We start from the raw sequence: 26,757 nt of genomic DNA, 5'->3' as shown, positions 1-26,757 counted from the left end.
TGTCTGGAAGGGCCCGCTAATCTATTACATATGTTCCAGCAATGTGTGAAATTAAATATAATCCGAGGGGAAATCGAGCAGTTTTTGGAGACGCTGCTAGGTGTTAAGATCAACCTATATTATTAGTTTAGTAATAATGATAGAGAGCGGAGGATGGGTGTGATTATACAATGCCTGTTGAAATAAGCTGCTTTGGTAAAGCGATTTAAGTGTATTATTATCCCGGGGTAATGTAATATTAATTCTTCTAAGGTGAAGTTCTATCCCTATGTATATTTTGTATCACTGTATCTGTACATTTGATGTGTTTTCTAACAATAATGCAATGCAATGCAGAGTTTATATAGTGATGCCTGTACCCGGTTAATAAAAATAAAAAAAAAAAAGGAAACTCCGCACACAAGGAGCGGTCGGCCGAAGTGACAGTGACAAATAACCTCCCCCCGCACATGCGCAAACTGCATATGTCACCAGCAGTGGTTAGACACCGCTCCCCTGCACATGTGCAGACTAGCCCTGTGACCAGAAGTGGTCGGACAGAGCTTCCCCCGCACATGCGCAGACTTCCTCTATCGCCATAAGTGTCAGATACCGATCCCCCGCACATGCGCAGACTGCCCGGTCACAGGAGGACGAGAAGGAGCAGAGTCTTTGGTTGAACTTCACATAAACGAGGCCGAAACTCGCAGGAATTTAAAGGTAACAAGACTTTCTCAACAGGAGTGCTGTTATTTCACCAGAGACCCCCACCCTGCACTTCGTGTGAGAGACAAACACAAGTCATCGCTCCCCTCCCCCCCCCTTAAAACCCTCCCTGCTTCAGGCCCAGACTGCCAGAAGTGAGGGTGCCTCCGGGGGGTGATGCAACCAGTGCCCCCAAAAGAGAAGAGACGGAAAACTAAAGAAAGATACAGACACAGAGCGAAAAGCATGAATATAACATCGATTAATTATACAAAGTACAGAATCTGGAGGACAGACTTCGGGCCCAAAACCAAGGAGCCGGAACATCCCCAGAGGAAATCAGTGCCTTTCACCCTGAACTGACACTGACTCACTCCCTTCCTGCACTGCAACTCTCTTCCTGCACTGCCACTGACTTACTCCCTGCACTGCCCCTCACTCAGTCCCTACACTGCCATTCATGCCCTCCTTGCAAGATTACTCACTCTTTTCCTGCACTGTGACTCACTCCCTTCCTCCACTGCCACATTCCCTGCACTGCCACTGACTTATTCCCTTCACTGCCACTCACTCCCTTCCTGCAGGTTACTGACTCCCTTCTTGCATTGCCACTGACTTACTGCCTCTGACTCCCTGCACTGCCCCTGACTCACTCAGTGTATTGTTGCTCACTCCATGCACTGCCTCTTATCCACTCCCTACACTACTATTGACCCTTCCTGTACTGCCTCTCAGTCACTCACTAACTGCTACTCACTCCTTCCTGCATTGCCACTAGCATACTCCCTGCAGTGCCATTGACTCTCTTTACTGTCACTCAATCCCTTCCTAGACTCTGACTCCCTTCCTGTACTGCCTCCCACTTCTTCCTGCACTGTCATTCACCCCTACCTCTTAACCCCTTCCTGCACTGTCACTCACTCCCTTGCTGCGCTGTTACTCACTCCCTGCCACTTGACTCCTTCCTGCTCTGCCACTCACTCCCTTCATGCACGCTCACTGACTCCATTCCTGCACTCTCACTGACTCCCTTCCTGAACTGATACTCCCTTTCTGCACTGCCACTCACTGACTCCCTCCCTGCCCTCTCACTGACTCCCTCCTACACTCTCACTAACTCCCTTCCTGCGCTCTCACTGTCTCCCTTCCTGCAACCAATCAATCAATCAATCAATCAGTCATTTGTTAAGCACACTACATACCCGCGAGGGTCTCAAGACGCTGGGGGGGGAGGTGGGGCCACTACTGACCGAACAGCCAGGTCTTCAGTATCCTCCTGAAGGTCAGCAGGTCTTGGGTCTGCCATAGGCTCAGTGGGAGGGTGTTCCATGTCTTGGCAGCGAGGTGGGAGAAGGATCTCCCGCCGGTGGATGTTTTTTGGACGCGCGGGACGGTGGCGAGTGAGAGGTCGGCAGAGCGTAGCTGGCGGTTGGTGGTGTAGAAGGAGAGCCGTCTGTTGAGGTAGGCTGGGCCGGTCTTGTGGAGTGCCTTGTGTGCGTGGATGAGGATCTTGAAGGATATCCTCTTGTTGACGGGGAGCCAGTGCAGGTTTCCCAGGTGGGGGTGATGTGGCTGTGTCGTAGTACATCGAGGATCAGTCGTGCCGAGGCGTTCTGGATGCGTTGTAGTCGATTGATGAGCTTGGTCGGGGCTACCGCGTAGAGGGCGTTTCTGTAGTCGAGTCTGCTGCTGACGAGGGCCTGGGTGACTCTCTTTCTTGTATCTGTCGGGATCCATCGGTAGATCTTGCGGCGCATGCGGAGGGTGTTGAAGCAGGAGGAGGAGACGGCATTGACTTGCTTGGTCATTGAGAGCGTTGAGTCGAGGAAGATTCCCAGGTTGCGTTCGTGGTCGGTGGGGGTCGTGGCTGCCCCCAGTGCCGTTGGCCACCAGGAGTCGTCCCAGGCTGACGGGTTGGAGCCGAGGATGAGGACCTCCGTCTTGTCCGAGTTCAGCTTCAGTCGGCTGATCCTCATCCAGTCGGCGACTGCGTTCATTACTTCGTGGAGGTTGGCTTTGGCGGTGATGGGGTCCTTGGTGAGGGAGAAGATCAATTGTGTGTCGTCGGCATAGGAGATTATGTTGAGGTCGTGCTGTCGGGCGACGTGTGCGAGCGGGGCCATGTTAATGTTGAACCGTGTTAGGCTGTGGGAGGATCCCTGGGGTACGCCGCAGATGATCTCGGAGGCTTTGGAACGGAACGGAGGGAGGCGGACGCTCTGGGTCCTGCCGGAGAGGAAGGAGGTGGTCCATTCCAGAGCCTTGTCTCGGATCCCTGCGGTGTGGAGGCGTGCGCGTAGTGTGCGGTGGCTGACGGTGTCGAAGGCGGAGGAGAGGTCTAGGAGGATGAGTGCTGCGGTCGCTGTCTAGCAGGCTCCTGATGTCGTTGGTGGCGGTGATGAGGGCGGTCTCGGTGCTGTAGTTGCTGCGTAACCCAGACTGGGAAGGTTCCAGGATTCTGTTCTCTTCGAGGTATCGGGTTAGCTGTCTGTTGACGATTTTCTCGATGACCTTGGCCAGGAAGGGGAGCAGAGAGATGGGCCGGAAGTTCTTGAGGTCTCTTGGGTCTGCCTTGGGTTTTTTGAGTAGGGCGTTGATCTCGGCGTGTTTCTAGCTCTCTGGGAAGGTCGCGGTCTCGAGGGAGAGATTGAAGACGTTGCGCAGGTGGGGTGCGATGGAGCTGCTTGCTTTGTTGAAGATGTGGTGCGGGAATGGTCTGACGGAGATCCGGAGTGGATTGTGCTCATGGTCTTGATGGTGTCATCAACGCTCACGCTGGTCCAGGCTAGCAAGGGGACGTGGTCGATGGTGTGTGGAGAGTCTATTGTGTTGCTGTCTGTTGGGGCTGTCTGGGTGTTGAAGCTGTCGTGGATGTCTGCTATCTTGCGGTGGAAGAAGGTGGCGAGGGAGTCGCATAGGGCTTGCGACAGCGGGATGTCGTTGGTGTTGGAGCTGGGGTTGGAGAGTTCTTTCACAATGTTGAAGAGCTCCTTGCTGTCGTGTGCGTTGTTGTCGAGGCAGTCTTTGAAGGAGGTCTTCTCGGCAGCCCTGATGAGGTGGTGGTGGTGGTTGCGGACGGCATCCTTGTGTGCTGTGTGGCTGTCCGGAGTTTGTTCACTGTGCCATTTCTTCTCTAGTTTCCGGCAGGCTTGCTTGGAGGCTAGGAGTTCTGGGGTGAACCAGCTGGCCCTCTTGCTGGTGTCTCTGTGGGGGGGGGTTTTCTTCAGCGGAGCGAGGGTGTTGGCGCAGTTCTCGATCCAGCGTCTGAGGTTGTGGGCAGTGTCGTCGGTGTTGGAGGGTTCGGTGGGTGGGCAGAGAGCGAGATTTGTATGTAGTGGGTCTTCGGTGATTTTGCTCCAGCGGCGGTGGGGGATCTGTTGGGTGCGGTGGTGTGTGGTGGGTTTCTGGAAGGTGAAGTGGATGCAGCGGTGGTCGGTCCAGAGTAGTTCGGTGGTGTGGCTGACGGAGACGTGCGGGCTTGAGGAGAAGACTGGGTTGAGCCTGTAGCCGGTGGAGTGGGTGGGCGTTGTGATGAGTTGTCTCAGTCCGAGATTGGCGAGGTTATCGATCAGGGTTGTGGAGTTGTTGTTGTTCTCAAGATGAAAGTTCAGGTCTCCGAGGAGGATGTAGTCGATGGAGGTCAGGGCGTGCGTGCTGATGAAGACGGCGATGGAGTCGCTGAACTGGGGGCGGGATCCGGGGGGTCGGTAGATGAGGGTGCCTCTGAGGGTGGAGTTGGGGTCTGTGTGGATCTGGAAATGCATGTGTTCGGCGGTGCTGAGCGCGTCGTCGGTGCTGGTCGAGACCCTGATGCTGTTCTTGTGGACGATGGCGATTCCTCCTCCGACTGCGTTGGTGCGGTCTCTGTGGGTGATCTTGTAGCCGCCTGGGATGGCTATGGCGATGGGTGCGGAGGAGTTGTTCAACCAGGTCTCTGTCAGGAAGGCGACATCTGGGGAGGTTGTGTTGAGCTGGTCCCAGAGCTCGACGGCGTGTTTGCGTGCGGAGCGGGTGTTCAGTAGTATGCATCGGAGGTGGTTGAGGTCTTTGTTGGCGGGTGGTTCGTCTGCTCTGTGGCTGGTGTAGCTGCAGTTCCGGCAGGTGAAGGGACTGTGTGTGCGTTTCGGGGCGGCCTTGAAGCAGGCGTGGGTCTGTCCGAGGTTGAGAGCGTGCAGAGTGCTGGCGTCGTAGTAGCCGGTTCGGGGGCCAGGGGTTCTGGCACTGGTCGCGGTCCAGGCGCGGATGGACGCAGACGGCCTTCCTCCCACTGAGCGCGTCCGCTGCGCGGCCGGCATATATGGGGAGGTGGGAGGGAGGAGCAGCTGGGAGGCGGGGGCAGTGAATGGGCAGTCAGGGGAGCTGGGCCCCGGGGGACACAGCTTCAGGGGCGGTGAGGGGCGATGAAGGAAACAGAAGGCAAAAGGGCACAACAATTGAGGGGGAAACGAGTGGCACAGAAGGCAAAAAGGTCACAAGAAAGGGCAAAAAGGTCACAAAAATCGGGGGGAAACGAGTGGCACAGAAGGCAAAAAGGTCACAAGAAAGGGCAAAAAGGTCACAAAAATCAGGGGGAAACGAGTGGCACAGAAGGCAAAAAAGTCACAAAAATCGGGGGAAACGAGTGGCGCAGAAGGCAAAAAGGTCACAAAAATCGGGGGGGAAACGAGTGGCACAGAAGGCAAAAAAGTCACAGAAATGCAGGGGCAGCTAAGCAACAGAAGGCAAAAACGGGCAGAGAGACACGGGGGCAGCGAGGGGAACAGAGGGAGAGAACAGGCACAGACCACGTACAGGCAGCGGGGGAGACAGACAACAGCAGTCACAGACACAACAATGAAAATGCAGGCACTACGAGAGCAATGAAAAAATACAGGCAGTACATCGAGAGCAATGAGAAATGCAGGCAATACAATGGAAGATGAGCAAACCTACGGCCTACCGCTGGCCACCAGGGATGAGGCGCAGGTGGTAGCCTGCGGGTGGAGGAGGGCCTCGAACTTCCTCAGCAGCAGCAGCTGGGGCAGGGACACACAGGTGGTGCTGTGCGGAGGGGGAGTAACCTACCTGGAAGGCTGCACTCTCACTGTCTCCCTTCCTGCACTCTCAATGACTCCCTTCCTGCACTGCCACTCACCCACACCCTTCCTGCTTTCTCACTGACTCCCTTCCTGAACTGATACTCCCTTTCTGCACTGCCACTCACTGACTCCCTCCCTGCCCTTTCACTGACTCCCCTCCTACACTCTCACTAACTCTCTTCCTGCACTCTCACTGACTCCCTTCCTGCACTGCCACTCACTCCCTTCCTCCACTCTCACTTTCTCACTCCATGCACTGCCTCTCATCCACTCCCTACACTACTACTGACTCCCTTCCTGTACTGCCTCCCTGTCGATCCCTGCGCTGCCACTCACTAACTGCCACCCACTCCCTTCTTGCATTGCCACTGGTTTACTCCCTGCAGTGCCACGTATTCCCTGTACTGCCACTCAATCCCTTCCTGCACTCTGACTCCCTTCCTGTACTGCCTCCCACTTCCTTCCTGCACTGTCATTCACCCCTGCCTCGTAACCCCTCCCTGCACTATCACTCACTCCCCGCCTCTTGACCCCTTCCTGCTCTGCCACTCACTCCTTCCTGCAATCTCACTGTCCCCCACCCGCACTCTCACTGTCTCTCTTCCCGCACTCTCATGGACTCCCTTCCTGTACTCTCACTGACTCCCTTCCTGCACTCTCACTGACTCCCTTCCTGCACTCTCACTGACTCCCTTCCTACATTGTCACTGACTCCCTTCCTGCACTCTTACTGTCTCCCTTCCTGCACTCTTACTGTCTCCCTTCCTGCACTCTCACTGTCTCCCTTCCTGCACTCTCACTGTCTCCCTTCCTGCACTCTCACTGACTTCCTTCCTGCACTCTCACGGACTTCTTTCCTGCACTCTCACTGACTTCCTTCCTGCACTCTCACTGACTCCCTTCCTGCACTCTCACAGACTCGCTTTATCCACTGATACTCCCTTCCTGCACTGCCACTCACTCCCTTCCTGCAGGTCACTGACTCCATTCCTGCAGGTCACACACTCCCTTCCTGCACTCTCTCTCCCTTCCTGCACTCTCACTCACTCTATTCCTGCAACTCCCTTCCTGTACTGCCTCCCACTTCCTTCCTGTACTGCCTCCCACTTCCTTCCTACACTGCCTGTACTGCCTTCCACTCCCTGCACTGTCACACCCTGCACTGTCCCTCCCTCTAATTTTCACACCTGCTTGTTGGTGCCATCGCTCACCATTACAAAGCTTCACGATCCCAACCACCTCTCAGTGCTTTATTCTCTTTCTCAGTCTGTGGCACCTCCTTTGTGCACCTCAATGCTTCCCACAGATATCCATTCATCACCTTTTGACCTTGTTCTTCTTTGGACATATCTGCGTTATTTCCTTCACGACCTTCTCTTCCTTAACTAGGCAGCTATGGACTCCCACCTTACCCAACACAGGCACTTCAAAGACATAAAGAGAGGGTTCCTCTGACCCAAACCCAACGACCCAACTTCTATCACCTCTTACCCTAGGCTCGGCTCCTGCTATGACTTGTGGGTTATCAGTATGAGTCCACTGGGCGCCCCCCCTCCCCCCCACACACTCCTACCAGGGCAGGCTGGAAGTCGATGATCACGTCCAAGGCATGACCTATCCAGCTTTTTCAGTGGAATTTCTTTTAACAGTAACAGAGGGCAGCAGATCGTTTTGTGTTTTGTAAAACTACTGTAGGTGTTCTCCCACCTTGTTAATTTTTATTATCGAGCTGCAATAATACTGTGCACAGATTATCAAATGTCAGCAGATAGTCAAAGTATACAAAAATTAGTATAGATTAACTTCTTAACTCTACATTTATGCACATTGGCAATACATATAACAAAATATGATTTGTTTTGTGCCAAGGCAGTGAAAATAAATGTGGCCCAATAACACGTTATCTAGAGCGTGCATACTAATGAAAGCATGTGCATAAATGTATTACTACAGGACAAAGGGCATATGTAGGCTTATTAGCACAGCATAGCAAAATGAACAGGAGAAAACATTTTCCACTGCCTCACAGATTGCTTGGATCAATACTTTACACAGGAAGACAATTCTACTATTCATGTTTTCTCTTTAATGTGGTTTTACCTGGCTGCACTTACATGCTTGTTTTGATTAAATGCCCTTTGTTAAAACCAACAAGAGTGTAATATATCTATTTCTCTTAATTCATGTTGAGTATATATTTATTTATGCATATATATTTATATGTTTTCTATACGTGTACATGCATGGAAGGCAACATATACTGGAAGACAACATATATACTGAAAAAAAAACAAAGGTTAAAAGGTTGTTACAGTGTGGTGAAAATGTCAGTGAATACATACTCTTTTAAATTGACAAAAGCACAGAAATTCACAAGCTATAGTTATATCAGGTAACTAAACTCATGCTCTAAAGTAACTATAACTCGCGTCTCCCCTCAGGCACAGCGTTATTATCTTGTATGGGGATGTTATCAATGCCGTCACTGAACATGTTGTAAGTGATGTAATACGCAAGAGTAAATCACGACTGACAGCAAATAGCGGCAGAAGTGGGCAACCCTGGCAGGTGCCTCTGGCTACTTTATACTTTGCAGATATAATACGTCCCATTCTAACTCTCATATTTGGCCTAGCATATAGGAGCATATCCCCTTCAATGAGCCATCGCCCTATGCCGAATATTTCTCAATCACTGACTGCGTATTTCAAATTGAACATATCAAAGAACTGTTCAAGGTTGAGTGCAAGACAGCCGGATCGAGGCCAGTATTGTACGGCCCAGTATTTGGTAAAATCTACCTGTGTTTAGGGAGGTGCTTTGCTGGCTGATAAACCCATTTTGATCCTCATGTATCAGTTTAATTGTACTTGCCATCAGTCTCTGCTAGTATTTTAACCAGTATTTTATAGTTTTTACTCAATATTGACACTTAACAGTAAGAATACATTTTATTTATTGAGTGTTATATTGCGCGGACTAGACCCGAGGGCATCAGAGCGCCTCACAGAGATTCATACAAGCAGCAAATACCTGAGTAGATACATATACAAAGTGACAGAAAGTGACGCAGCATACATACATTGCATAAGAAGAAATACATGCGTAAGGGATAATTTTTGGGCGTCAGTAGTGAGACTGTTAGTGCCTCACTCATCGATAGGGGAAGACAACCCAGATTCCTGGAAGATTCGTATAATTTATTTAATTGTGGGATCAACTGTGCTTCATAATCTGCACAAAATTAATTTGGCATGCCATCTGTCCATGGCATTTTACCGCTTGTTAAAGTGCAAATAGCACATCTTACCTCCTGATCCATGATAGGTTTTTTTATTTTTTCAATGTGCGCCTAGGGCGTCTGTGAGAAGTCCACACCATTTTGGAATTCATCCATAGCCACATCATTAGAACCAGTTGAAGCGGGATATAATGTTTCATTATATTCTTTGAATGCTGCATTCCTCTCGCCCTGTGTTCACACTCATTTGCCAGACCTATTTCTGAAAAACAGGAGTGGGGTGCCCAATCTAGTAGGTTTTATTTGCCACAGCAGTAATTTCGCTGCCCTATCACATGTGGCATGGGTTCAAGTCAAATAGGATGTCATGGTATGCATCGTAATTGCTAAAGTAATTCAGCAATGTTTATTTCTAGCGTCCTTGAGTTCCCATCTGCAGCCTGCAGTTATAACCATCCCTCTCTCTAATTCTTGCAAGAAGTCTTAAACTTGTTTGAGTTCACACTTAATCGTTTCACATACACCTATCTTAGTCCTTATACATATGCCTCTAACCACAACTTTAAACACCTCCCACTCCAGCAGGGGAGATCAGGCAGTATTCTCATTTTCATTAAAGTAATTAGTGAGTGTGTCTCTTAAATGTAGCCAGGAGTGTTGTAGCTCCTTGGTGGATTTGGGAGTGGGCATTCTTCCCAGGGGTATGTGTAATTCAATAGGGTTCTGGTCTGATAGCATCTTGCCTCAGTAGGGCACATCATGTACATACAGGAATAAGATAGTGGGACAAACAAAGAGGACGTAGAGATCATGGGAAACCAAATAAGAATTCTTCCTCAACCCCTACTTCTTATTCTTCCATACATCCGTTTATGCTCATTCCCTCAGCCATACACCTAGGGCCCTTGCCTCATGGCTTACAGCAGAGGTGGGTAGGAGGGGGTGTGAGCGGTCGAGAACTGTACTGGAAGGGGTTCTGTAAGCTCTGTTCTTATTTAGAGGTATTTTTACGTCACACCTCACGTGTGAAGTCTCGTCACATGGAATGTCTCCCTGCTTAGGTTTCTAAGTGTGGTATGCACTTCTTGGCTCAAGTTCTACCCATGTGGTCCACTATCTTAAGGGTATTGATTCCCTTAAGACAGCATCTGAGGAAGGGATCCCAAGCGGTGTAACTCTCCTGGTGTCCTAGAAGCAAAGTCATCAACAGCCTGCCAAGCACCATGAGGCGCTCTTGCAAGACCTTTCGCTCCCTGAAGTCAGCACGAGCGGCTGTCTGAGAAGGTTAAGCGGAGCGACAAGGGAGAGACACTGGACCTCACCATAGCAAAAACGAGCATCATCTCATTAGAATCCATCACTCCTTGCGACTGGACTGACCATCACAGCATCTTCTTCTCCATCAATATTGAGGTAATTCCAAAAAGGAGTCAACCATCAAAAACAAAACAATGGAAAAGGAACTTACAGAATATCAACCCCATCACCCTGGTAAACCGATGCAACTCTGCCCTGACCCCCACAACTGACATGCAGGATGTCCATGACCTCACAACCTTTTACAATTCCACGATGCTTGAAACCTTGGACTCTACAGCACAACTCCAAGCAAAAAAATGTTTCCTCCAAAATTTCCAAACCTTGGTTCAATGACTCCCTGAACTCGGAGCGACCAAGCTAAGAGCTGCTGAACGATTATGGAAATCAGCACCCACCGATGCTCACCTACATCACCTTAGAACGTTAAGGAACTCATACAACAGGAAGATTCTAAAGGCCAAGGCAGACTTATTCAGAACGCAGATGAACCAAGCAATCAACCATCCCAAAAGACTTTTCGAAATCGTCAAGCAACAAGCTCGCAACACGGCTAACTCTACGGATCTAAACGACCTGGCTACACCTTCCTGCGATGAGCTTGCCAACTTCTTCCGTGAAAAGACTAAGACCATCGAGCTCGACATCCAATCCAAGAAGGCCCTCCCACAACCTGTGGCCCAGGATGCTAAATGTTACTCACAACTCAAGGTCCTTTTCAGTTCTCCAGGGGAGGTCACAAAAAACAATGCCTCCTGGAACACCTTCGTGCCAATCTCTGAACAAAAAATCTATAACCCTCTTCTAGCAATCAATACCTCCAATCACTTCTCTGACCCCCTTCCTCCTGCCCTGTTCAAAATGATAAAAACATCCATCCTACCATTATGGGCAAAAATTGTAAACGCCTTTTTTGAGACAAGGCTCCATACCAGACTGTCTTAAAATAGGGCAGGTTACACCTATACTAAAGAAATCCGACACCATCCCACCAGATCTCAACAATTACCGCCCTATATCCAACATCCCCACTTTGGCGAAACTGCTGGAGAAATGTGTACAAATACAATTGTGCAATCATATTGAGAATTACAACCTCCTAGACAATCACCAATCTGGTTTCCGTCAAGGTCACAGCACAGAATCTGCACTCACCCACATATTGGATGACATACTAAAAATGCTTGACCGCAATAAATCATGCCTAATGATACTTCTTGACATATCCTCCACCTTCGACACGGTTAAACATGACAACCTACTGTCCCTATTGGAAGGAAGGATGGGCCTCTCGGGCACAGTGTTACAATGGTTCTCCTCCTTCCTTAATAACAGAACGTAAATAATCAAGATGAAGAATTCTCTCAGCCCTCTGTGGTCAACATAGGCGTTCCCCAGGGCTCCCCCTATCACCTATTCTTTTCATCCTACTAATGGAACCCCTGGCGAACCCATTGAAATCAGTAAATATCCTATATCACTTGTATGCGGACGACACACAACTGTATTTGAAAATCTCCACTCCAGAAGACTTCATATCCCTCAACGCTATTCTACAGAACACGCAAAGTTGTCCCACTAACAACCCCCTCATGCTTAATACAAAATAACCAGAATTCATTCTCATCTCCCCACCCAATCACACACCAAAGATAGAGCAATGGTTGAAACACATAACCTCCATTAACTGTGCTCCCCGCATCATTGACTCTGCAAAATCCCTGGGAGTCACTATAGACAAACACCTGAATATGCAGTCACACATCACTAATGCCACGAAGGGAGCCAATCACCAGATGAGTTTACTAAGGAAACTTAAACCCTCACACCGACTTAAAAATGGCAGTGCAAGCCTTAGTGCTACCAAGATTAGACTATGGAAGCAGCACTCTATGCAGTCTCCCCAAATACAAGCTGGCTCCGCTGAGGGCTTCACTTAACGCTGCGGCAAGATTGGTATCAGGATCTAAAAGAAATAGCCACATTTCTCCGACCTTGAAAGCGATGAACTGGCTGCCCTATGAGGCAAGAATACAACCACAGGTTGCCTGCATGACGCATAAAGTAAAACCAAAGGGGATGATGGACAGAGTGTTGAACATTGCATGCACTCACCCCCAGTCAACTGATCTGGGTTTAATCCATCATCATTCTTTAGCTCACTCCTCCACCCCAGTTCAGACATGGCCATATGCAAATCAGCATGACGCATAAAGCACTACATAACAACACACCCAGTTACCTAGCTCTAAAGCTAGAACGATCCGGAGGATACAGACAACTACGAAGCGCGAGTTCTTTACTTCTGAAACAACAATCCTTTCATAAAAAGAGAACTGGTTGCAGAGCTTTTTCAGGGATCGCTCCAAAGATTTGGAACTCCTTACCTCCAGTGGTATGGGGAATCTCTTCCTTTACCGCCTTCAAAAAAAGAGTTAAAAATATCCCTAATGAACAAATTCACATCCTAAGACTTGATTCTATGCTGACATCGAGTCACCGATATGATCCTCATATCACTGGCTACCTCTTGTGGATGGAAAGTGAACATTATATGTTTGTTTATTACCACAATACTGACCTAAGGCTCAATAACTGTATATAATGTAATGTTCTGTTGCCCTCTGGGATCATCATGTGTTGTCCACTGGTCACCTATGTTATCTTATACTATTTACCCTTTTTTGTAAGTAATGACGAATATCAAATGTGTGTATACTACCTCATTTCTTATGTCTTTATACCTATATACGTAAAGCGCTCTGATACCCTCGTGGGTCACGTTCGCGCTATATAAAACCTTATTAATAAATAAGTAAATAAACCCTCCTGCAGCAGAAACCTTTATGTAAAGATCTGTTTGATATTCGAGGAGGGAGATCTTAGCCACTGGTCTCCAGGCAATGACCCATCCAGATCAGAATACTCATCACGGATCAGGGTTCTAGAGAGGTGCAAGTACCAATCTCGTCAGTACTTGCTTAGTGTATCTTCTAGTTGCCACATCAAAATGGGCAGGAGCAAAGTAGGGCGAGGCTCTTCTGCTTAAATTCTAGGCTCTCCGTTGTGGTATCTATACAAGGGAGGGGGGTCTTAAGTGTACCAAGACGTGTTAACTTGAGAGCTGTAAACCTCATTTGAAAAGATCATCTCTGTTTCTCAAGTCACTCCTCGTATAGTTATGCATGTCACCAGGAAGAGGCACTAGTCCCTTTGCACAGTCCCCCATATGGGGCAGTTATTTCTCTGCCCACATCTATACGTTAAGTGCTGTCTCATAGGGGGATTATTTGGAGGGGTGCCTCTACATGCAGTTCTCAGTAATGGCCGCCCCCTCACTGAATCTTTCCTCACCTGGAGTCCCGATGCAGATCTTCTTATTTGGTGTGACCTAATGGGAGGGAGGGAGCTCTCTGTGAAGAGCTCTGCACAAGGCGGTGGCTGTGTTTACTAGAGACTTGACCAGTTCATGGGACTTGGGTGTCTGGAGAGAGGGAGCACTCTCTGAAGAGCTTTGCGCGAGGCGGTGGCTATGCTTGCTAGGGGTTTGACCAGCTCATGGGACTTGGGTGTCTGGAGGGAGGGAGCTCTCTGAGTAGAGCTTTGCACAAGATAGTGGCTGTGTTTACTAGGGGCTTGACCAGCTCATGGGACTTGGGTGTCTGGAGGGAGGGAGCTCTCTGTGAAGAGCTTTGCACGAGGCGGTGGCTATGCTTGCTAGGGGTTTTACCAGCTCATGGGACATGGGTGTCTGGAGGAAGGGAGCTCTCTCTGAAGAGCTTTGCACAAGGCGGTGGCTGTGTTTACTAGGGACTTGACCAGCTCATGGGATTTGGGTGTCTGGATGGAGGGAGCACTCTGTGAAGATCTTTGCAAAAGGCAGAGCCTGTGTTTACTAGGGGCTTGACCAGCTCATGGGACTTGGGTGTCTCAAGGGAGGGAGCTCCCTGTAAAGAGCTTTGCACAAGGCAATGGCTAAGCTTACTAGGGGCTTGACCAGCTCATGGGACTTGGATGTCTGGAGGGAGGGAGCTCTCTGTGAAGAGCTTCGCACAAGGCAATGGCTGTGTTTGCTAGGGGCTTGACCAGCTCATGGGACTTGGGTGTCTTGAGGGAGGGAGCTCTCTGTGAAGAGCTTTGAAGAAGGCGGTGGCTATGCTTGCTAGGGGTTTGACCAGCTCATGGGACTTGGGTGTGTGGAGGGAGGGAGCTACCTGTGAAGAGCTTTGCACAAGGCGTTGGCTGTGTTTACTAGGGGCTTGACTACCTCATGGGACTTGGGTGTCTGGAGGGAGGGAGCTCTCTGTGAAGAGCTTTGCAAGAGGCAATGACGGAGTTTACTAGGGGCTTGACCATTCATGGGACCTGGGTGTCTGGAGGGAGGGAACTCTCTTTGAAGAGCTTTGCACGAGGCAATGGCTGTGTTTACTAGGGGCTTGGCCAGCTCACGGGACTTGGCTGTCTCCAGGGAGGGAGCTCTCTGTGATGAGCTTTGCACTAGGCAATGGCTATGTTTAGTAGGGGCTTCACCAGCTCATGGGACTTGGGTGTCTGGAGGGAGGCAGCTCTCCGTAAAGAGCTTTGTACAAGGCAGTTGCTATACTTACTTGGGTTTTCACCAGGTCATGGGACTTGGGTGTCTGGAGTTAGTGGATTTTCTGTGAAAATGTGTGCACATTGAGAAGGATTTGCGTATCGGATTTGGCCACCTAATGGGTCTTGTGTGTCCAGAGGCAGTCTAATTTATGTTTATATAATTTATGCTTGACATGATTCTGTGCCATTTAGTACTTATTTACATATTTTTAAACGGCTGTACTGGTTTGAAGAGTAAATTGAACAGCAGTATGGTGGATGGCGTCATTAATGATGTCATTTGAGATGTCTTCAGTGATATCATCAGTGTTGTCATTGAACATGTCATGGGTAATGTAATATGTGAGGTCATAATGAGTGCATGACAAGGGCACACATTATAATTAGCTCGGTAAACTAACTGGAGAATTTCAGTGTTTTTTTTGTTTTGTTTAAAATTGTATGTTTTAACAGACATTTTCACCTAACTATAATCTCACTTTATCCTTTGGATTTTTCAATGAATTTCAAATGTTTTTTTTAAACCTAAAGTAAGATGTTATTACCAGACTTAATTATAATACTCCTAACTATAACAGACAGAAATCATTCAGCCACCATTCCAGAACACAGGACTCCATCCCTATGTCATGAAGCTCAGAAAACCACATAAGGGGCGGGATAGGGATTTCTGAAAGGGACCCACAGGGGCCCTTAGGGAACCATGGGGATACGCCTGGTCTCAGCACTGCAAAAGGTACCACTGTTCCCCCCAAAAACTTGAAAAACCATAAATGAATGCAACAAATGTGGGTGGGGTCTGCAGGGGCCGCCCACAGTGGGTTTGCAGCCCTGCGGCCATCCCCACATCATGCATGGCCTGAAGTTGTGCATGGTGGGAAGTTGTGTGCCCTCAAGGGACTGGGTGCAGGGCCCTGCTACAGTCCAGACCTGCTGCCAACCCCTCGCAGTGCACAGCTGAACATGACGGGGGTTGTCTATCTGTGGGGTTGGGTGCTGGGCCTCGCTGCAGTCCAAAGCATGGCAGAGGGTTATACGCCCCTGGGGGTTTGGGGTCAGGTCCTGGTTAGAGATCATGCACCATAGCCAACCAACTGCGGTGCACAACCAAAAGCTGCGCCTGGCGGGGGTTTGAGTGAATATGATAAAAAAGTCCCAGAAATTCATTGTAAAAAAACAAAGACTAGAGTTCCCTTATATTTAGGTATGTTAACAAAAATGTAGCTTACGTTAAATCCACCCTAGAAATTCACTGAAATCAAAAGAGATTAAAGCTATTCACTTTAAGTGACGTTTTACTTAGGTTTAGAAATAATACATAAACTAATGTTTAATAAAAACCCAAAAAAATAAACACTGAAATTCACCCTTTATAGTTTACAGAGGCAACTATAACTTGTGCCCGTTGTGTACTCCTTATTACCTCATATTACATTACTCATGACATGGTAAATTATAACATTAATAACATCACTGTCCACATCACTGATGACAGCATCCACTGAATAAAAGAGTTTGCCATATTGGGAGGTACTCCGCAACGTACAGGTGTTGTGCATAACCACACCCTACGGACAACTCTCTGTAGTATGTAAAAGTACACTACACATATTCCTGAAATGAGCAGAATGGCGTACGCTGTTTTAACAATGCTTACATTCCTACTGTGACGTAAACCATCTGTGAGATGCCCATAGACTATACATCCGGTAACAATGTATAATACCTCAGAATTTATGTAAATATATCCCTGCACTTGATAAATCTCCTGTTTATATGGGCATTGGTGATAGGCTACCTGAGGACTCTTTCACATTACTATGTGCACATAAATTCAGAGGTGAATAATAATAGAATACAGCAGTAACAAAGCGGATGCTTTTCCTACAACCCATGACAGAGGAGGTGCTAATTGCAGATTAGGATCCCCTGATGACCCTTTTCCACCTCATATCCTGAATGCTATTGCAGACTGTATGCCCCCACTTACCAGGAGCTATTCTCTGTTTCACTCCATTCAGGTATTATACTAGACTCCTGGAAGAGGGCAAACATTATCACCATTCTCAAAAAGTGAAATATGGACCCTGACGCTTGCAAACTTCAGACCAGTCTCACTACTACCAGTGGCCGCCAAGATTCTGGAAAAAATGGTGAAAACGCCAGCTCGCCACTTTTGTGGCAGAAAATAAGCTATTGCACCCATCCCAAACCGGCATCAGAGCATGACACAGCAAGGAGAACCCTCTCCCAGGATGATCAGAAGCCTATCCTCTCTGCCCCTTGCCCCCCTCACTCCCACCCACCCTCCCCCGGTGTTGATTCATAACTCTGCTAGTACCCAGGTTTTGACAGTAGTAAAACCATGCATTTGGATTCTGCAAATGCTCAGGAAATTCTTGAACTTTCTTCCTCATGACTCTCAGGTCAAAGTGGTCAGGGCGCTGATCTAATCTATGCTGGACTACGTCAATGTTCTGTACCTAGGTCTACCAGATTACTTAGTTCAGTGTCTGCAAGTGGTACAGAACATCACGGCCTGCCTGCTCTACAAGTTACCCAAACAGTCTTTAGTATCTCACTTCTGGGAGAATCTACATTGTCTTCCAGTAATATTTAAAACCCTGACACTGATCCAAGTCCTCCATAACAAGGGTCCCTCCTGCTTGAATGAGAGTATCAAGGAGTACAGACCAGGGAGGTCGCTGTGCTCTAGTAATGCTGACCTGTTAACAATCCCCCATTTTAAAAAACAACGGAGAGGGGGATCCTCCTTCACGGTCAGGGCAGCAAGCATGTGGAGTCAGATGCCTGACCATCTGAGATCAATTACTGATGAAGCAACTTTAAAAAACGCACTGAAGATTGACTTGTTCAAACTTTAGGGTGTAGTGTAGTTCCTTTCTCCCTGATCGGCTCTGCACATTGGAATAATATACACTATAGTTTTGACATAGGACTGAGGTCAGTATGTCTCTATCGGGTACATTAAACTTAATTACTTGTGTGTGCCAGCTAGCTCAGAGGTCACTAGAAACTTCTCGAATATATAGGATGGGATTAGTTTCTGACAACCGCATAAACATGACAACTTTGTTTCCCTTAGAGTCGGAACATCCTCAGAACCGTGGAAACAATAGATAACAGTTTCACTCAGTCAATCGTGCATGCTTCGTTTCTACAGAGTTGCACAGAAATAGAGAGACAGGCGTATCAATAAAAAGGGTTTATTGAACAGTCTTATTTCTCATGCAAGAGATATGAACTGCTACAATCGTGAGACAGGATGCGAAGTACAATACGTACAGGGTTAGCAGTAAGATAAAATAATACTGCAATAGCATGGTTTGTAGCTATGACATATATTCATAAAATACATACATAAATAACACAGGCTAAAATGTGAATACTCATCTGATGCTTCTAAATAGTTCTACCCCAGTGTACCTAACCTAAGTGTAGTACAAGGTAAGAAGTAGGTGCTGTTTTCTAAAGTATAGCTAGCTATAGTTTTAGTTTTGCCAAGAGTTGCCAAAAGTTTCTCTAAGTTCTAGTCTGTTCCATACCTTAGAATGTGTGATGTTGGAATCTCTTTCCGGGACTCGATATCTAACACCCCGCAAGGGGAGTCAGAAACACTGGAGCTGGATTCTCTGCGAGCAGGATGATAGCGTCTGGTCAGTGCATCAGGCGGGAACTCGATCTCCTTCCGAACTTGCCGTGGCGAACCGCAAGTAGGCAGTCAAACTGGACCGTACCGGAACCGTGGTTTGCCATGGCAAGTGCAGGTATATTTATACCTTGAAGGTGTTTAGGAATGCCTGTATTGACGTAAAAGTCGGGCATCGGAACATCAAGAATGAACCCCTAAGGAATAGATGTTCATGCATAATAAATGAGTTCTTGGAAAAATCAATATCCAATCAAGGAAAATTCCTGAAGGCTTAAGAGTCTGGTTTTCCAAGAACTTGTTGTGACGTGGATTGACGGATGTAGGAGACCATGCATGTATTTGGTTAGCATGGACAATGCCTAAATAAGGGCTGGATTTTCTATGCCTTAATAATGGCAATATGAATTGTACCTATATAAGGGCATAAATCGGGAAACCTATATACGGAATCTAAATCAACACACAGCAAGGGATTGGGGCTACCTGACAAAGGCTGCCACCTTTTCACCTGTCCTTGATGCCTCCTGCCGGGAAACTCATCGAGTAGCTGAGGAGTATATAAAAGCCATTCATTTATTCAATAAAATGTTGTAAGGAAAAGATTAAGCTTTTCACCATGTTTTGGCAACTGTCCTTTGAATTAGCCCATGGCCTATTTGAAACTAACATCTTCAACTCACACTAGTTGCACTCAGTCTCTACCTTGTATAAGTGAAGTACTGCTTGCACTTAGGACTTTACTGGTATCTAAAGTGTGCACCATTTAACTTATACCATACTTGATCAAATTTGTTTCCAGTACAACACTGTTTCTATTTAATACATCTACTTAAGTACATAAAGTCCATCTATGTTGCATACTTTTATGAGGGCGTTTTTCTACCTACTTTTTAAAAATTAAATTATCAAGTGGTTTATGAACCTAAATTTACAGCAGGGGCATATTCATGTAGACCGCCAACAAATGCTCCCTCAGTACGTGCCTTTCCGTGGCCATGGAAATGCAGTATCAACATTTCATACACAGAAAGAATTGCGAGGAGCAAAAAGAAAAAAAAGATCTTAATAAATGTATTGCCCAAGCACAGATTGGCCACCACGTGTTTATGATAAAAATCGCTACATCAGAGCCTGTGTAACAGTTCCAATAGTCCAGTAAATCACTAAAAAACACATTGGAAAAAATGTATCACTAATCAAACATTTGCAAAATAAATACATTGATGGATAGTTCTAAAAAGTAAAAGAGATTAAAAACAGGTTTCACTTCCTCAACAATATATAACTATTACTTCAAAGTACCCATCTAAAACTTAAACTGTGCAACACATAGAGAGACAGCACAAGAGAGCTGATCAATTCAACAAGCTGCTAAAAAGACTAAACACAAAGGGCTAGATTCCGATGTCGTTCGGAAGAGCTCCGAATTAGATTTGGGTTTGGCAAATCTGATGCGGAGCCCTTGTTGTCGACCAACTCATTCCCAGTTCCCAACGGCCAAGTACGATGCCTGGAAACTGCTGACCGAATCAGTTCCAGAAGGCATTAGGACAGGATGATCCTTCAGGATCCGATTCGTGCAGCTCTATGGACTTGGTTTTCTGAACAAGCAAGTACGATGAACGATTCGGACAGCCTTTCCTTTTCAGTTTGACTGGAACAAATCGGCTGCCGGAATCGGTCTTTGGGGGCCCTTAGCAGGTCCCCCTTCACCCGTGGCCCTCCGAATTGTGCTCATGGAGGTACCCATGGGTCCTGTCTCTCCACCCATGCACAGTGTGCCATGCACCATAGGGTGCCCGCCACAGGGTGCATGCTATTCCCCAACCACCACTTTTTTCAATGGGAGCCTGTGTTCGCGTTCAGAACCCAGGATCCCATTGAAGTCAATGGGAGCCCGACCGAATTGTATCCGGATGCATCATACTTGCTCATTCGGGCTCCTCCGATCCGAGTCATGATCCGGAAAGCATTCCGGAACCGATTCGGTCGCAATGCTTTCCGAACAAGATTGGAATCGGGCCAATAGTTAGAAAACAAACAGGCCTCTCCTATCCAAACACATATATGTTGGATGTTCCTTCCATTAATTACATTTACTTCCATCTGGTACATAGTACAAAATGTCAATTTTTCATATTTTGAATACATTTCATTCATATCTATAAAATATCACAGTATAAGTCAAAGTCCAATATAAAGTAACAAAAAGCGCATCAGCATATACCTATTACACCAGTATACTCCCTCTAAAGAGATGTGTGGATACACACATGCCATGAATAAGAATCATATTACAGCAAATGTAACATTCTGCCTTTCATCAAATATCCCTCAAACACACCGCAATGTAAGATAGAATAATCACTTCAATTTGCATTTTCAAAGAAGGTTTTCTTGATAGCAGTGATGTACTCAAGTTTCAAATGAAGGGCAGTTCTTGGATATAAGAAAAATGAAACATAAAAGAAATAGTAAGCATACCAAGTCTTAGTGCTGACTGGAAGGAATTTACATACCTGAAACTACACCTTTCCTCAATGAGCCTGCTGCACTTTTTTTTAATGTTGAGGGCTGCAGGGAGAGCCCCAAGGTCCCCGGGACGTTTCTGGCTTCCCAGTCACCACCGTGGTGGGAGGTGGCATTTGTTTCTCCAAAAGTGGGTGCCTGGGTACCCACCTGGGATGCCCACATGTTCTTTTTCGTTGGGAGGGTGCAGGGAGAACCCCAGAGTCTCCACAGACCCAGGCGGCTCCCCTGCCACTACTATGGCAGTGTGGCAGGCGACACTTATTACATTATTGGTGGGTGCCACGGTGCCCACTTGGGTCACCTACGTTTCCAGTTCATTGGAGGCTGCAAGTAGAGTCCCAAAGCCCCTCTGGCTGCAGGGACTCTACTTGCTGGATACTACTAGCACCTATACTGGTGCTAGTAGGATCCGGCTCAGTAAATTTGCTCCCGCCCAAGAGAGAGCAGCATTTTTCTCTGCTCTTGCCTGTATTTGAGCAAAGTTGAGTTTTCTTCCTGGAAGAGTGTGGTCAGGGTATGCCTGCATTCTCCTGGGCAAAAAAACAGCAGGTTCCCAGGGATGGAGTCCCCAGGCACTACTTAGATCAGGCGCTGGGGGATGGGGTCCCCAAGGCCGATCTAGTCTCTGTGAGTGGGGCCTTGTACCCCTCCCTAATAATATTAACACCTTAGGGCATGGGTACTCACAAACATTTTCCCAGGGGCCGCAAAGTTTGGTCTATGATGCAACCGAGGGCTGCACTGATGCAGAGCATGTATCTAGTGGCTTTCTTTAAAAACAAAGGTGTTCCTGAAGTTAAGATCCTAGTTACTTCCTTTCCCTAACTGCACTTAACCTTTAAATAAGTGCTTTCTGTATATGTAACTTTTTTTAATGTTAGTGCTGAGTCAAGTAAACAGCTGCCCAGTGCTGCTGCTGCCCTGGGGGCCGCATTTAAAGGTCAGGAGGGCCACAAGCGGCCTCTGGGCCGTACTTTGAGTATCACTGCCTTAGGGATATGGTCCCTGGGGCCTCATAGAGGCATGGGAATGGGGCTACATGCCCCCTCCCATTATTATCCAAACAGCCTGAAGGTGGGTCCTCCAGGCCTCAGAGAGGCTTGGGGAAAAGGGCCATGGGGCTGCACCCCTTATTATCAAGAGGCCCTGGGGATAGAGTATCAGAGAGGGTGGCCACACGCCTCCTCCTCCCCACAATGAGACTATGTGATGACGCTGGCCCACTTGGGTATAAAAAACAAAAAGAGTGCTTTTTTATGTTGTAGTACCTCAGATTTGTGAATACTCAATGAATGCGTTGTCTGGAAGAGATATGTTGTGTTATATCTGTGGGCTGCAGCCCACCCACAGGTTTCCCATTTAATCACTCATTCATCTGTCTCATATTCTTTGTCACTATTTGTCCCTGGCATGCACGGTCATGCCTCTTCTTGTGTTTAGCGCTCCCCACAGAGCATGGACCAGGTACTTGTAAACATTTGCTGTTTCAATTTTTTCCACCATTTTAGGACCTACTTTTTTCTTTCTTTTTCAACACTCTGCTTTTACCAGCTCTGTCTCCTCCCACCCGCCCTCGTTCCCCTTCCACAGATCACCCCTCCCTCGTCACTGCTTTTCCTATTGTTGCTGCTTTTTGTTTCCCCCACCTCCTCCCGTCTGTTGCTGTTTGCTCCCTCACACCTCCCGGGGCTTGCCCCGTCCACAAATCACCCCCACCCCATCACTGCTTTACCCTTTGTTGCAGCTTTCTGTTTCCCCAACCTCATCCCTTATGTCTCTGCTTGCTCCCTTGCACCTTCTGGTGCTTGGCCTGTCCACAAATCAGCCCCCCCAACCCCGTCACTGCTTTAAACCCCGATTCTATACGGTTTCATTTTAGTGAGTGATGGTGTTCTGCCTTTTGATGTCCTGTTACTGTATAGCTGACATGCTGATTGGAGCATGTGTGAATGGCTGCTATTACTTGGCACACATGTAGTCTCTTTTTATTTTCTGTGCGAGAGGGTACGGAGGTGTGTGCTTGTTTACACTATACCTGGAAAATCAGACATCCAGTAAATCCGATATGCATAATCACAGGCCATTTCAGAGAGTACTCGTGTCTTCATCTGTAATTGCTTAGCCAAGTTTCTATTGTGCGAAATGATTGAACTTTTTGTGACTCACCTTGTTGCTTCTCAATTCAATTCAATTAATGTTTATTCGTTCGGGTGTACGGCCATAAAAGCTCATAAGATAAAACATTTAATATACAACAGTGTAAAAATAAAAAGACATAAAAAATATGATTTAAATATCCGATAAGATACCAACCATGCAGCATAACATCGGCAATTTCAATTCATGTTGCTTACCTTTCTCTCAGACTCAAGGCCTAAAAAGCAAAATTTAAGACCGCAGAACAAATCACTGGAGATTCAAGGCGCTGCATGAAAATCAGGCCCTCATAGTGCAAAATAAAAAATCTTCCTCTAAGAATTGTCTGTAAAACTCAGGATCTGTAGACTGCATACAGTGGGCAAGATAATATAAAGTGCTTAGTAGTTTGGCTGGAGGTCCCGTCAAAGGGGCGAACCACGATCCTGTAACCGGGAAAGCCCCTAAATAATGGATCATATTAGCGCAGAACCGTGAAAGGTAAAATTTATGTTGAGAAGTTTTCATCCACAAAAGATAGGGCACCATTGAAACAGCTATGTAATGTTGGACTGATATCTTAACAATGGCTTTTTCCAATATTCATTTTTCTTTACGTTCTAAACTTCAACTTAATCTGCTCCTTGGAAAATTGCTAATTTTATCTGTATTTGCCCACAGGTCTACCAACCCCAGATCTTGCAAGGAAGATTTACCCGCGGAATAGCCGGCGCATTGCTTTGTTTCAGACAATATTCAACAATATTGCACGTAAATTTCAAATCCTGAGACAGCCACATTTTAACCCATAGCATAATAGGAGCTATCCCCGGGAAACCTAGCCCCGTTTCACTATGACTAAACACGCTCGTAGTGGATCTCGGAAACCCTAAGAGTCTAGACAAAAATGTGTTCTCTTCTGTCTGTAAAGATGTCACCGGGGTGTAGCTGCACACTCCCCCTCCTTATGTTGCCACTGACAGACACTTACTTTTACATAGCATCACTATTTCTTTCGGGGGTTTGTGGCCCAATTATATCACAGATCTATAGAGCGCTTCACATGCTGCCTCAGTGAGTTGTGACCTCTGGTTAACCAGTCTATTCCAGGTCAAAGTCACCGGAAATAAAATCGCCAAATAACTAAAAGTCACTATTTTTATTATTGGTATGTGGGCTTCCTAGAACAGGTATTTTTGGGACCGCTAGTCGGAACAATTTCATGTGGTTAAGCCCGAGCTTCAAATCGCCTTTAAAGAATAAAACTCTTCCAACAAAATTTGCAAACCGTTTGCTGCAAGAAGCTGGCTTAGTATATGGTGCGCACGTATGTAAGTGTAGCACCCTGCACTAATCCAGACAACCCTTATGATGATTTTAGTGGTCTTAGAAAACCTTCAAAATCTCTAAGTGGTAGCTGTGGAGATCAGCCTTCAGGCTTAGTCCAGAAGGAGTGTAAAGGTAAAATGTTTTACCAGAACATAGTCTTATTGGTATAGATTGAGTAAAACAAAAACACAGTGTATTTATAAAAATATGTATTTATTATAAGATACTCACTAACACATACGTTAATCGTAATAAAACTTTATTTCGATCAATTTGATCATAAAAGCATTTGGACAACATCTGATATTTCATTTTAGATAAAACAGGGTAAAGAAAATAAATGTACAATCATCTTATGGTATTATACAATAAATACTTAATACACTCTTGTAGAATCTATATTGCACTCAGTCTTATATCTACAATCTGCATTTCGGTATGTATGGAATGCATTGGTAAATTTTTTATATTAATGCGGTTTTTCCTGGTTTATGTTATGTCTCTCAGATCAGCCAATCAGCAAAGATGTCTACTTGTATAAAGTGCTTGCGCCAATCAGAATAAGAAGTATTAGCGATGTCATAGTCTTCAATAAAGTGCTTGTGCAGTATATAACAAACATTTTACATGTCTTATTTCAAAGATATAAGGTCTATATGCTACAAATTAGCTTTAATCATAGGGAAGGCTAAAAACATTAATGTCAGCCCTTATACGGTATTTCTACTTCTTAGAGGTCCTGCCCACTACAATAGTGTATAACAATATACAAATACATTATTAAAAACACATACAAGTTTTTAAATAAATGTATGGAAGTTTAATCACCTTTGGGGGGTATTTTTTAGGAAAGCTCTATGAGTACACCACATAGAAAATAGGAAGCCTGCCACCGAAAAAGCTATGGGGAGACTAGCATCATATTTCAATAGCCTGAAAGCCTCTGAGCATTGCCTAGTTCCCAGATTTTTGCATAACCGCACAGCCATCGTTTTCTTGCTTTCTTGTAGCCAGTGCAGAAAAAAAACACGTGATATTCAGATTCTTCTGCGTTATGACAGGCCGGGCAACCCAATATTTGTGCGCCCGCCCATTTATTAGTAAAGGCGTGAAGAGGCAATAACCCATGTCTAAATTGTAAATAAAGTTTCCTTGCAGCTGCCGATTTGATGTCATTAAGTACCGGCTCCAGTACATACTGCTCTTTGGTTTCCAGGAAGGCTTCAAAGCGCTGTCCTATTGAAATACTCCCCTGTAGTTGAGCCAGTTTGAATTCCATATAGCAAGATTTTAGCTCATTCTTTGAGACTGTGGGACATGTCACTTCTGGGTTTTCCCACAAGTTACCCCGTCCCATGAGTGTAAAGGTGTTCCTAACATGAGTGAGCCATGGTACTCTCCCTGCCCCAGGTATTCTCAATACCTCTCTTAGTTCTTCTCTATATTCAAGCAGTTCAGAAGTAGCTTATAAGCGTCTCCAGAATAAAAGGGGTCTCAAGGAAACTTCTTCCTCGATTGGCCTGACCCCAAGATCAAGTTGTTGCGGTATGAGGGGTGTACTATGGGGGAGACCAAACAATTGTCTGACAATTGCATGTTCTACTCGTGTTAGGCCATCGAAGCCCTTGTGGCCCCACATTTCAGCTCCATATAGGGCAGCGCCTCTAGCTTGGACCTTGTATATTTCTAAAGCTGGGCCCACCGCCTTATGGATAGAGTTTCAAAATACCTTGGTCAGGCCCCCTGTTGTTTGAACTAGCTTCAGGCTGGTTTTATATTTTTATGCCCTCCAGTCCATTTTTTCTGTGATTGTAATGCCAAGATAATCAAAGACAGATACCCTCTCTAGAGGTCTTGCATCTAAACATGGGTTTGGTCGGGTACTTTTGGCTGAGTTAAACACCATAAATGTTGTTTTGTGCAGGTTAATTTCAAGCCCCCTTTCCTTGCAGAAGGACTCAAATTTGTTTGGGGCCCTTTGTATACCCATCCGAGATTTTGATAAAAGCAAAGTATCATCGGCAAACATCATGGCCGGGATAGGACGTGCTGCCAGCTTAGGTGCATCTAAGTCCTTCTGTATGTTTAAAAAATCTACTAACCCATTTATAAAAAGGCTAAAAAGAGTCGGGGCAAGGACGCGACCCTGGCGTACACCTCTAAATACAGGG

The 26,757-nt window shown here is 46.5% G+C and overlaps 1 pseudogene across 1 annotated transcript in view; it reads left to right on the top strand.

Moving 5' to 3' along the window:
* Positions 1-598: 598 nt before the first annotated feature.
* The window catches only part of LOC146839115 (uncharacterized), a 117,116-nt pseudogene continuing 90,957 nt past the window's right edge, over positions 599-26,757 (top strand). Inside the window, exon 1 of the transcript XR_014960778.1 lies at positions 599-699. The product of XR_014960778.1 is annotated as an uncharacterized LOC146839115 (transcript). The remainder of the gene's footprint in view (positions 700-26,757) is intronic.

This window comes from Triturus cristatus, chromosome 4_2 (genome assembly GCF_964204655.1).
Source record: "Triturus cristatus chromosome 4_2, aTriCri1.1, whole genome shotgun sequence".
Taxonomy (NCBI): Eukaryota; Metazoa; Chordata; class Amphibia; order Caudata; family Salamandridae; genus Triturus; species Triturus cristatus.
The sequence above is the reverse complement of the archived record's forward strand: the minus strand, read 5'-3'. Positions and strand labels throughout refer to the sequence as shown.